Source organism: Somniosus microcephalus, chromosome 11 (assembly GCF_052327205.1).
Source record: "Somniosus microcephalus isolate GS21.2 chromosome 11, FLI_Smic_1.0, whole genome shotgun sequence".
In the NCBI taxonomy this organism is placed as follows: domain Eukaryota; kingdom Metazoa; phylum Chordata; class Chondrichthyes; order Squaliformes; family Somniosidae; genus Somniosus; species Somniosus microcephalus.
The window spans coordinates 8,726,742-8,740,508 of NC_140997.1; positions in this window are offsets into that span (position 1 = coordinate 8,726,742).

Sequence of the window (13,767 nt, forward strand, 5' to 3'; positions counted from 1 at the left end):
CTCCGATTGCGGAGGGTGGGCTAGGCAGGGACCCTGGATACAGGAGGGAGGTATAAAGGCACTTACCTCCTGGATGCAGCAGTCCTCGCCTTGCTGTAACTGCCAGGTTTTACGAGGTGTGTAAAACCCAACCAGCTACAGTTAAAAACAAAACGGAGGTTAAAGAAGAGGCTTCCAGCCTCATTATGTTTGCGTGGGTTTTCTCCGGGTGCTCCGGTTTCCTCCCACAGTCCAAAGATGTGCGGGTTAGGTTGATTGGCCATGATAAATTGACCATTAGTGTTAGGGAGATTAAAATATGTGGGGTTACGGGGATAGGGTGGGATATGTGTCAGTGTAGGGGTTACGGGGATCGGGTGGGATATGTGTCGGTGCAGGCTCGATGGGCCGAAATGGCCTCTATCTGCACTGTGGGGTTTCTGTGATTCTGTGATCCCGCCTCCTGGAAGTGAGATGGCCGCCCACCCCCGTTTCGGCTCCTGTCCCGCCTCCTTTAAAACCAGGAGGGGGCGGGTTGGAGGCAGGTTCAGGTCAGGATTCTGATTTTTAACAATTTAACTACACCACGCACCTAACCCACCCTTTTTTTTAAGGTTAAAATTCCCCCCCTGTCTTAATTTTTGCAATAGCTCTTTCATCCATCACCGTTAACACTCACCCTAAATTAAATGTATGAAATCTATGGCTATGTGCTTCACTACAGTAAAATTGGTAAATAAGACCATGACACATTATTAAAGGAAAAGAGAACAAATTAGTGATTATGTTGTTATCATAACAACAACAACTTGCATTATATAGTGTCTTTAACGCAGTAAAACGTCCCAAGGTGCTTCATAGGAGTATTTATAAGACAAAATATTTGACACTGAGCCACATAAGGGGAAATTAGGGCAGGTGACCAAAAGCTTGGTAAAAGAAAGGTTTTAAGGAGCATCTTAAAGGAGGAAAGAGAGGTAGCGAGGCGGAGAGGTTTAGGGAGGGAATTCCAGAGCTTAGGGCCCAGGCAACAGAACGCACGGCCACCAATGGTTGAGCGATTATAATTAGGGATGTTCAAGAGGGCAGAATTAGAGGTGTGCAGATATCTTGGGGGGTTGTGGGGCTGGAGGACATTACAGAGATTACAAAACATTGGTCAGATTCCAACTGGAGTACTCTGTGCAGTTCTGGTAAAGATTTTTCCAGATGTGAGGAATTTAAATCTTGAACAAAGGCTCAGAAAGTTGGACTTAAATATAAACAGAGAATGCTGGAAACACTCAGCAGGTCAGGCAGCATCTGTGGAGAGAGAGACAGAGTTAACGTTTCAGCTCGATGACCTTTCATCAGACCTGGGCTTGTTTGGAAAAGAGGAGACTTTGAAGTGACTTAACGGAACTTTAAGATTATGAAGGGAACCGGAAAGCTGATCGAGGCAATGGTGAACAGTTCAAATATCAGGAGACACAAGTAAAACATTTGAAAATTAGAAAGGAACTCAGGCAGATTTTATTTTAACTCACAGAGTAATTAAAGTTGATTTTCTTGTCGTTACTGCCTTGGGAATGCTGCGCCTGGCCAGAGTCCAGGCCGAGGATGGAGGGCATGTAGAGTTGTGGAATAAATTACAAGAGAAGGACATTGAAGGTGACAATGTCAGTGGGTTTTGGAGAGAAATGGATCTTGGATTATTGGACATAATGATCTTCTTTTGTTTGTAAAACTTCTTATGCTCCATTTATTATCCAGAGGGAGGCAATAACCATAAGGTAAAACTTCTAAGAAAATTAAAAACCCTGGAATTCTTCCAATATGTTCATGAGATTGGTTTTATTCAGTTAGGACTTTTCCTGGCAGCAGGTACAGCTACAGTGATGTGTAGTGATACGGATTAATGGGATGTCATTACTGTAAGTCTATAGAGTGATAATTAATAGTTATTACTGAAACAATAGTTAGTATATATTAGCATACACAATACCCAGTACAGAATGTATTATAAGGAAGTAGGATACAGAAGGGTGAAAGATATGATAAACCGCAAGAGCAAGCCTTGAATGGTTCATTATCATTTCAACCCTACTATGCATTATGCCCTTGAAATACTCTTCAGCCTGTATTAATTTATAACACATGTATATATACACAGGTGGAGTTGTGGATGGTTTTGCAGCATTTTTTTAAAATGGCAGCAACAGTAATCATGTTGCAATAACAACAATAGACTGCAGGTCCCTGTGATTAAATCATACAATTTGACCAGAGGTGATATTAAGATTTATTTCACTACACGATACAGGTGAATGCCTTGTTCCTGTTACACCAGTATACAGGGGATCCTAAAACCCCTGTAACATAATTTATTTAGGGAATGTCGGTTGTTACCTACTTCCCAAAAAGATAGCAAGAACAACTGGCAATTATATAGCACCTTATTACAGCTCTCTGAACATCCAAGTGTTTCATACAGTGAATATTACTTTGAAATGCAGTGATTGTTGTTATATAGGCAAACACAATACAGCAAGATTACCTGTTTTAATGGTATTGGTCAGGACACCAGGAGAATTCCCTACTCTTCTATGAATAAGACCTTAGGGGGGAGAAATTCGGTATTGCCCCATTTGGGGCGCAATTATCGGCTGGGCGCAAATTTTAGCGCCTGCCGCTAATTATCGCCTCCAACTGCAAACTTGGCTTCTATCGCCCCTGGAGGTGATTGGAGCGCTAAATCAGGCGCTACACACCTCTCTTAAGGCGCTAACGCCGAGGAGCGAGGCGCTACCTCAGAGCGCTGGCGAAGCTCATGTGATGTCAGTCAGCAATGGAACACAGACACACTGGCGCCGGCCAGTTCTTAAAGGGGAGGGTCGATCTTGTTCTCCATCCACATCCTGCTCATTGCAGCCTTGAATCTCGGCCTGGAGACACCTGTACATCAAATCTGTTGGAAAGAACAATGGAGAGGCCCAGGGAAAGAGCTCAGAGTGCAGCCCCCACAGTCTCTTCTAAATTGATGCAAGGAAGGTCAAATCAAAATGAACTTGCAAAGTGCTGCTCAGTATCCAATACTCCTTCACACAGCATTGAATCTCTCCAGAAGTCTCTCTCTCTCTCAGAATGCATGGTGCAAAAATGTCGCCAACCAAAAAAGGCAAGAAGCAGTCGCCTTTAAATACATAGATACATAGAAGATAGGAGCAGGAGTAGGCCATTCGGCCCCTCGAGCCTGCTCAGCCATTTAATGAGATCATGGCTGATCATCCAAATTCAGTACTCTGTCCCTGCTTTCTCCCCATATCCATTGATCCCTTTAGCCTTAAGAAATATATATAGTTCCTTCTTGAATATATTTAATGAATTGGCCTCAACTGCCTTGTGTGGTAGAGAATTCCACAGGTTCACCACACTCTGGGTGAAGAAATTCCTCCTCATCTCAGTCCTAAATGGCTTACCTCTTATCTTTAGACTGTGACCCCTGGCTATGGACTCCTTCGCGATCGGGAACATCCTTCCTGCATCTAGCCTGTCTAGTCCTGTTAGAATTTTTATAAGTTTCAATGAGATTCCTTCTCATTCTTCTAAACTCTAGCGAATATAAGCCCAGTCGACCCAATCTCTCCTCATACATCATTCCTGCCATCCCAGGTATTAATCTGGTGAATCTTCGCTGCACTCCCTCCATGGCAAGAACATCCTTCCTCAGATAAGGCGACCAAAACTGCAGACAATACTCAAGGTGTGGTCTCACCAAGGCCCTGTACAACTGCAGCAAAACATCCTTGCTCCTGAACTCGAATCCTCTCGCTACGAAGGCCAACATACCATTTGCCTTCTTAACCGCCTGCTGCACCTGCATGCTTACCTTCAGTGACTGGTGCACAAGGACACCCAGGTCTCGTTGCATTTCCCCTTCTCCCAATCTATTGCCGTTCAGATAATAATCTGCCTTCCTGTTTTTGCCACCAAAGTGGATAACTTCACATTTATCCACATTATACTGCATCTGCCATGCATCTGCCCAATCACCCAACCTGTCCAAATCATACTGGAGTTTCTCGGCATCCTCCTCACAGCACACACGCCCACCCAGCTTTGTGTCGTCTGCAAACTTGGAGATATTACATCTAGTTCCCTCGTCTAGATCATTAATATATATTGTAAATAGCTGGGGTCCTAGCACCGATCCCTGCGATACCCCACTAGTCACTGCCTACCACTCGGAAAAAGACCCGTTTATTCCAACTCTTTGCTTCCTGTCTGCCAGCCAGTTCTCTATCCAAGTCAGTACCTTACCCCCAATCCCATGTGCTTTAACTTTACACGCTAATCTCTTATGGGGGACCTTATCGAAAGCCTTCTGAAAGTCCAAATACACCACATCTACTGGTTCTCCCTTATCTATTCTACCAGTTACATCCTCAAAAAATTCCAGTAGATTAGTCAAGCATGATTTACCTTTTGTAAATCCATTTTGACTTTGTCCGATCCTGTCACTGTTTTCCAAGTGCTCTGCTATTACATCTTTTATAATGGACTCTAGCATTTTCCCCACTACCGATGTCAGGCTTACCAGTCTATAATTCCCCGTTTTCTCTCTACCACCTTTTTTAAATAGTGGGGTTACATTAGCTACCCTCCAATCCATGGGAACTGTGCCAGAGTCTATCGAATTTTGGAAGATGACCAGCTGTGCATCTACTATTTCTAGGGCCACTTCCTTAAGTACCCTAGGATGTTGATTATCAGGCCCTGGGGATTTATTGGCCTTCAATCCCATCAATTTCCCTAACACCATTTCCCTACAAATACTGATTTCATTCAGTTCCTCCCTCTCATCAGACCCTATGTTCCCCGACATCTCTGGGAGGTTATTTGTGTCCTCCTTTGTGAAGACAGAACCAAAGAGTTTTGAAGAAGGGTTCGACCCGTAATGTCAACTCAAATTTCTCTCCACGGATGTTGCCTGACCTGCTGAGTTTTTCCAGCATTTTCTGTTGTTATTATGTATTTAATTGGTCATTATTTGTTCCCCATTATAAATTCCCCTGGTTCTGACTGCAAGGGACCTACGCTTGACTTCACCAATCTTTTTCTTTTCACATATCTATAGAAGCTTTTACAGTCAGTTTTTATGTTTCCTGCAAGCTTACTCTCATACTCTATTTTCCCCTCTTAATTAATCCTTTGTCCTCCTTTGCTGAATCCTAAACTGCTCCCAATCCTTAGGTTTGCTGCTTTTTCTGGCCAATTTATATGTCCTCTCCTTGGATCTTATGCTATCCCTAATTTCCCTTGTTAGCCATGGTTGCGCCACCTTTTTTGTTTTATTTTTATGCCAGACAGGGATGAACAAATTCTGTACTTCATCCATGCGATCTTTAAATGTTTGCCATTGCCTATCCACCGTCAACCCTAAAGTTCCCCAATCCATCCTAGCCAACTCGCGCCTCATACCATCATAGTTTCCTTTATTTAAATTCAGGACCCTAGTCTCTGAGTCAACTACTTCACTCTCCATCTTAATGAAGAATTCTATCATATTATGATCACTCCTCCCCAAGGGGCCTCTCACAACAAGATTGCTAATCAATCCTTTCTCATTACATAATACCCAGTCTAAGATGGCCTGATCTCTAGTTGGTTCCTCAACATATTGGTCCAGGAAACCATCCCGTATGCACTCTAGGAATTCCTCCTCCACAGTATTGTTACTAATTCGGTTAGCCCAATTTATATGTGGATGAAAGTCACTCATGATAACTGCTGTGCCATTATTGCATGCGTCTCTAATTTCCTGTTTAATGCCATCCCCAACCTCAGCATTACTGTTTGGGGATCTGTATACAGATTCCACATCATCAGAGCTAATATCCTTCCTTACTTTTATGTTAATCTCCTCTTTAACCAGCAATGCTACCCCACCTCCTTTTCCTTTTTGCCTGTCCCTTCCCGACAGCAAAACACTCCCCTCAACCTGTCGCTGCTAGCGGCAGGCGGTAAGGCAGGGGGCGCCACTCAATATCCGGTCCGGGGCGCTACCGGGGTGTTGCACGCTCGACTGACGTCACGATCTGCAGGCGCAGAAGATCGTGGCGGTAGTGTTTAGCGCTGCCGCAAAATGTCTGGTCAATTTCGCAAGCGGCGCAAACATGGCCGTGCCCGGGCGCTAGTTGCTTTGCGTCCCATTAGCGCCCTCTTAGGGCGCTAACAGGAGGCGCAAAGCAACCAAATTTTTTCCCCTAGGAGTTTTAACATCCATCTGAACTACCAGAACAGTCAGATTAGACCTAGTTTAATATCTCATTTAAAGGGCAGGGCCACTGACAACTCAGCACTGTGAGTGTCAGCCTGATTATGTACATAGATCCTAGAATGAGGATTAAACTTACAACCTTCTGCCTGAGAAGCAAGTATGCGACCAATTGAGCCAACTTAACATTACATAACAAAATTAGTGACTGTATTTACATGGCTATATTTTAATACTAGAAGCATTAGGAATAAGGTATTTTTAGTAAGTGGAAAACATGACATTATATCACTTACAGAAACATGGATAACTCTGGAAGATGGGAATAAATTCGATAGGCTGGGGTAGGGGTAGCAGGAAGGATAGGAAAAAAGAGGGGGAAAGAGAGATACCTGCATAAGTTGAAGATAGTTTTTAATTAAGAAAGCTAATTTAATATCCTAGCAAAAGAGACAAAATAAAATAGTCTGATTTGAGATAACAAGTCGGCAAAGAACAGGGTTAACAATCGGGTCTGTGTGACAAAATATAAATTTCTGTCTTTGGTTTTATATAGGGCCAGGTAGCTGAGGTTTAAAATTGAGGCTTTTCTTTTTTCATCTGTTTTTAGGATGTGGATAACGCTGGCAAGGCCACATTTATTGCTCATTCCTAGCTGCTTGTATTGTTTGTAAACTGAATGGCTTGCTAGGCCACTTGAGGGGACATTAGGGAGTCAACCATGTTGTGTGGGACTGGAGTCACATGTAGGCCATACCAGGTAGGGGTGGCAGGTTCCTTCCTTTAAGGAGTTAATTGTTTTTTTTACAACAATCCAACAGCTTTAATGATCATTTTTCTAGTGCTAGCCCACAGATTATTGCATTCAACTTCAGAATTTGTCATGGTGGGATTTGAATTCTCAAACATCTGGATTGCTAGTCTAGTACCATACTTACTGCACTATAATACCCTTTTTGCCAAGTAAAAAACGGTAGGCCAGAGACATTCCATCTCTGTAAACTAAGTGGAGTAGCTGGCTAGAAATCAACTGATTAAAAACAATTCCCTTTGATGGTTGGGGCAGTTTAGGACGGTAATGCAGCATTTGTCAGACAAAAATGACTGCAATCACAAATGAAATTAAGCAGGCCAATATGACGGGTTACCCAAGTTACAGGCCATTGCCCTACTGTAAAGCAAGGTGTTAAGACCAAACATTTTATTTACTTAACCATGACAAAATTACATTAAAGAAGTTCCATGCAATAACTGCCCTAGTTCTTGCTGATAATCTTTAGCTCTAGCAAAAACTCACTAAGCTTCTTGAACGTGCACGGTCATGTTCTCTACCTGTAACATCCCATCCTGAAACACTGTGGACTGTGTTCTATGCAAAGAGAAGGCTCAGTTGATTTGTCTAAATAAACTATTACATTCAAAGAAGCTGTAAAGAGGGTATAATAACCGATTGCAGTTCTCTCATAAGTATTGTGCTGTTTAGTATTTTGTCACTTTTTCTTCTATTTATCATTTTACTTGTAAATACTTGTAATAAACAATATTTCAGCCTGTCAACGCAGTTTAACAGTGTGACATTTTCCAACTTCCAGAAGACTGAACATGTGATGGGCACCCAAAGTACTCCCAGTAAACAATTTATGGCTATTTGTTGGATCTGGGTTATTGTAAGCCAAATATGGCCGAGAATAAGGAGGTAAGTTTCAGACATAAAAGACAATTGTCTGTTTATGAAAACTGTGGTCAAGCTATTTACACAGGAAAAGATCTTGGGAATAGCCCATATGGTAACAATTTGCTAGAGACACCCTACTCAGGTTACAGCATACAGTATATATATGAGGATATAAAAGGGGTACATGTAAATAATAATGATTGACCTCAATCACGTCACTACAAACTAGTAATGTTCAAATGGAAGTGTGGCAACTGAAACAGAATTAGCAAATGTGGTACAGATTGCTTCCTGTTTCATTGTGTTATGGACCCCATTAGGAGTAATGCACAACTATTTTGAATGTGGATCTGGAGCCGAAGTAGGTTATAAAACAGAAAGGGTAAAAAACTCATGAGAGGAATAATGTCAGAGTGGGGTGTCAATCCAGGTCCCACCGGGGTCAGTTTTTGGACTCTTGTTGTTTCTAATATACATTAATGACCCTGATATTAAAACTAAGCTTAATGTTATGAAATTTGCTGATGATACTAAAATAGGGAGAGCAGTTGAGCCAGAGGATGCAGGAAAAGATGTACAGAATTATTTAGATCAGTTATGAACTGGGCAGACAATTGGCAGAAGAGCAACACGACTAATCCCAAGTGTAAAGGGAATGAGCTATAAAGAAAGATGGACAATGTAAAGTGATAGTAGCCGAGTGGTTATGGTACTAAACTAACAGCCTAGAGGTCAACTGTACAAATCTCATCATGATAAGTTATGAAATTTAATTCAGTAAATTCAGTAACTGTGAAAACTGCTGGATTGTCATTAAAAACCCAACAGGTTCGCTAATGTTCTTCTACGTCAAAATTTACTTAAATCCTCTCAAAACAAGACAGTTGTAGGAGTGCTTGAACTCCTAACGAAAGTACTGAGACTGAAACTAGCAGCTAACCAAACGTGGTTTAATGCACTAGTAAAAGTTACAAACAAAAACGCAGGAGAAACTCTATACAGGTCTGTACACCAACTGGTTCCACGAGGACTGAGGGGGAACGCCTCTCCCCTCTGACGTCATGATGTCATCATGTTTCCCGCCGTTGGGAACGTCACGTGACCTGCGTGATGACGTCATCGCGCTGGATCGCCATTTTACCGAACCCGCGCTGTTTATACAGAACAAACACTTAAAGGTAACAAGCCCCTGTTAAAGGCAATTATATACATTACTGCAAGAGTCTCTTGGTGGCTTTGCCACATACGCCCCCCCAGAATTGTCTTTAATAAGGAAAGTCAATCGCAGAGGAGGTCGGACAAGCCTGTTTGAACGACTCCTAAATTCCTGGAATCGCCGATCGCCATCGTGGCCGCGGGGCACGCCCCGGAGTCGGTGTTCTTGACGCGCAGTTGCTTGTTTGGTGTTTTGGGCACGAAACTGCAAGACGGATGGCAGCTTCTGGCCTTCACGCCAAACCGAGCGTGGTAATAACAGAAACCGGTTGTTGGAGGCGTCGAGGCAGGGCCCTTTGGGGCGGGGCGTCTCGCGACGGCGCAGTCTTGTTGTCGGACCGCGTATATTTTATCCGCCTCTTTGGCGAGCGCTATGCAATCCCCGGCGTCCGATCTGGCGAGGGCCGCCTGCACCAGTTTGGGCAGTTGACTGAGGAACAGTTCGCGGAACAGGAAACATTGTGGTTCAGACCCCAGGAGAGTGAGCATCTGGCTCATCAACTCCGAAGGTTTGGAGTCTCCTAACCCAGGCAGTGTGAGTAGGCGGCGTGCGCGCTCTGCCTTCGTAAGGCCGAATACCTGCATTAGCCGTGCCTTAATGGCGACATACTTGTCGGTGGCCGGGGGGTTCTCCAGTAGGCTGATGATCCTCGACGCCGTCGAGCTGTCGAGTGCGGAGACCACGTAAAGATAACGGGTCTGATCCTGCACGACGTTGCGGAGCTCGAACTGCGCCTCCGCGTGTACGAACCAGGAGGCCGCCTGTTGTTCCCAAAATTGGGGGAGCTTCAAAGCCACTGCGTTGGCTTCCATCATGGCCCTGCGTTCCGTTTCCGCCGCGAAGAACGTCCGCGAGGATTCGGGGTCACCAATGTAGGAGTGCTTGAACTCCTAACGAAAGTACTGAGACTGAAACTAGCAGATAACCAAACGTGGTTTAATGCACTAGTAAAAGTTACAAACAAAAACACAGGAGAAACTCTATACAGGTCTGTACACCAACTGGTTCCACGAGGACTGAGGGGGAACGCCTCTCCCCTCTGATGTCATGACGTTATCACGTTTCCCGCCGTTGGGAATGTCACGTGACCTGCGCGATGACGTCATCGCGCTGGATCGCCATTTTACCGAACCCGCGCTGTTTATACAGAGCAAACACTTAAAGGTAACAAGCCCCTGTTAAAGGCAATTATATACATTACTGCAAGAGTCTCTTGGTGGCTTTGCCACACACTCAGCATAAAACAACCAATTCAAATACAGATACCACTTCCAAAACAGCCAATCAATGAAAAATCAGATCCAGATACTAGCACGTTCACACCTAATTAATAGTTAACTAGTCAATTGAGTCAGCCCAGTCACGACTTGCAAAAATAACAGTTTAGTAGTCAAAAATTATAATTTAATATTTATCTACTTATGCCAGTTCCGACCAAAATTCTTGAACTCGCTCACCAGCCTTCTTGTTCTACTGGCCTTTCAACTCGATTTTCATAATTTAATTAAAGATTACTGCTGGTAAAACAAGAATAAAAAATAACTATCAGCTAATTAAAAAGAGAAGTATTGTCTGTTGTTAATCCTTATGAACTTCTTTCCATTTTTTCTTTAGGGATCTCCTTTATCCCAGCTATTTTCTTCCTATTGATTTTAAACTAACCTCTGATAAAGCTCCAAACTCTCATGTGAATAGACACTGGAAGAGCAAGAGAGCTCCACCAAGGTCATGATGAAAATCAGAATCTTTACTGTGTAGGAGTCTACGTACTCCTAGCAAAAAATACTGAACTCGGAGAGGTTCAACAGAAAAGGTTTAATTGTTGAGACTGCATGTTGAACACAAAATGGCGTCAGAGCCTACACCAAGTCCGGCTGCCTTTCATCAGTCCACAGCTTCGACTGCTCCTCCCCCGCTCTGGGCTTAGCTATGTTGCAGATCGAGTTTCTTAAAGGTGTGATCCTTCTTAAAGGCATGACGCCTGATTTATAGTCTATGGACCGAAAAGCGGATTGCGTCCTTTCTGTGGTCGGTACGCCACACAGCTCCCCCCAGAATCCGCTAGTAGGGAGTGTACGAACCGGCGTGGCGGCTTGATGGCACGGCCGGAACAGCTCTTGGCGGTTGGTGTCGGGAGCGGGGCGGTCGGACGCGTCGTGCTCTTAGGCGGTCTGCCCCGCGGTGGGGGTTGGCCCACTTGAACGGGTTCGTCGGGCTCTAGGTGCGCCAGCTTGAGCCGGTCGACCGACACCTTGTCAGTTCTGCCGCCCACTTCGAGGAGGAAGAACTTGTTCCCCGTCTGGAGTACCTTGTAGGGTCCGTCGTATGCGGCCGTAGAGGTCCTCGGTGGGCATCATGGCGCACGAAAACAAATTTGGCCATGTGCAGGCTAGGTGGTACGCGGGTTGCTGGTTCGCCGTGCCGGCCGGTGGGTACCGGAGCGAACTGTTGTGCTCGGTTGGCGAAAGCGCGGCGTTGCTGGTCAGCCGACCAGGGGTTCGTGGCAGTGGGCAGGAACTCTCCGGGTACGCGCAGCGGCTGGCCGTACACGAGTTCCGCCGCCGAGGCTTGCAGGTCTTCCTTGACCGCGGAGCGTAGGCCAAGTAGCACCCACGGGAGGCGGTCGATCCAAGCCTCGTCCTCGAGGCTGGCGCGGAGGGACGCCTTCATGGACCTGTGGAATCGCTCGCACAGTCCGTTGGCTTGGGGGTGGTAAGCCGTGGTGCGGTGAATGGCCACCCCGAGGATTCGGGCGATGGCGGCCCACAGATCAGAGGTGAACTACGGGCCTCTATCCGACGTCATGTCGGAGGGGACGCTGAACCGAGCGACCCAGGTACCGATGAACCTGGGATGTCGGCGGTGGTGGTGGACGTCAGTGGAATGGCCTCGGGCCAGCGGGTGGTACGGTCCACGATTGTCAGCAGGTGCGTGTGACCTTGTGATGGCGGCAGGGGGCCGACGAGGTCGATGTGGACGTGGTCAAACCTTCTTTCTGGCACGGTGAACTCCTCGAGTGGGGCTTTGACGTGCTGGTGGATTTTGGCACGCTGGCAAGCTATGCAGGATCTGGACCAGACGCGCACATCTTTGCGCAGGCCGCGCCAGACAAATCGGTTGGCCACCAGTCTAATGGACGCGCGGGTGCCGGGGTGTGAGAGGCCGTGGACGATGTCGAACACCCGTTTTTGCCAGGACGCCGGGACTACGGGGCGGGGTTGCGCCAAGGAGGTGTCGCATTTGACTGTGACAGCGGACGGGCCGCAGGCGACGTCGGTCAGTCACAGCCCTGGGAGGGTTGTGGGCGCGGAGAGCAGATCGGGGTCGGTGCGTTGCTCCGCTGCCAGTTGAGCATAGTCCACTGCCAGGTGGGCGCTGTGGACGGCGGGGCGGGATAGGCAGTCGGCCACCACGTTGTCTCGACTGGAGATGTGCCGGATGTCCGTGGTGAATTCGGACACCGCGGCGAGCTGGCGTTGTTGCCTGGCTGACCACGGGTCCACAGATTTTGCCATCGCGAATGTCAGGGGTTTGTGGTCGACAAACGCGGTGAAGGGGCGGCCCTCCAGAAGAAATCTAAAATGGCGGACTGCCAGGTACAGTGCGAGGAGCTCGCGGTCAAAGGCGCTGTATTTGGCCTCCGGGGGGCGCAGTTGGCGGCTGAAAAAAGCCAGCGGTTGCCAGGCCCCGTCGACCCACTGTTCGTACATGGCGCCGACCGCGTGGTCGGAGGCATCCGTGGTGAGGGCCACGCTGGCATTGGGCTGTGGGTGAGCGAGCATAGTGGCGTCGGCGAGCGCCTTTTTGGTCGAGTCAAAAGTGGTCAACATGTCCGCCGACCACTCGATCGCCATTCTGTCTTTCTTACCCCGGAGGGCTTCGTATAGGGGCCGCATGAGGGAGGCCGCTCCGGGAATGACGCGGTTGTAAAAGTTGATCATCCCCAAGAACTCCTGGAGGCCTTTGATGGTGGTAGGCCGGGGGAACTGCTGGATGGCTCCGTCCTGTGTGATGTGGTGGCCGAGGAATTCGATCCTGCTGAGGCCGAATTGGCACTTGGCTGGGCTGATGATGAGCCTGTGCTCACTGAGCCGCTGTAACAGGGTGCAGAGGTGCTCGATGTGTTCCTGCTTGGAGGAACTAGCTACCAGGATGTCATCCAGGTAGACAAAGAGGAACTTCAGGTCCCGGAGGACCGAGTCCATGAGCCGCTGGAAGGCCTGGGCCGCGTTTTTGAGGCCGAAGGGCATTCGGAGGAACTCGAATAGCCCAAAAGGGGTGATTATGGCCGTCTTGGGAACGTCCGTGGGGTGGACTGGCACCTGATGGTAACCGCGCACCAGGTCGACTTTGGAGAAGACTGAGCGGCCGGCCAGTCTAGCCGAGAAGTCTTGAATGTGTGGTATGGGGTACCGATCCGGCGTGGTGGCGTCGTTTAGGCGCCGGTAGTCCCCGCAGGGGCGCCATCCCCCATCGGGTTTGGTGACGATGTGGAGTGGGGAGGCCCAGGGGCTGTTGGAGCGGCGGATGATGCCGAGCTGTTCCATTGTGGCGAACTTGGCCCGCGTGATCTCCAGCTTGGCCGGGTCCAGCCTGCGGGCGTGGGCATACACCGGTGGGCCTGTGGTGGGGATGAAGTGT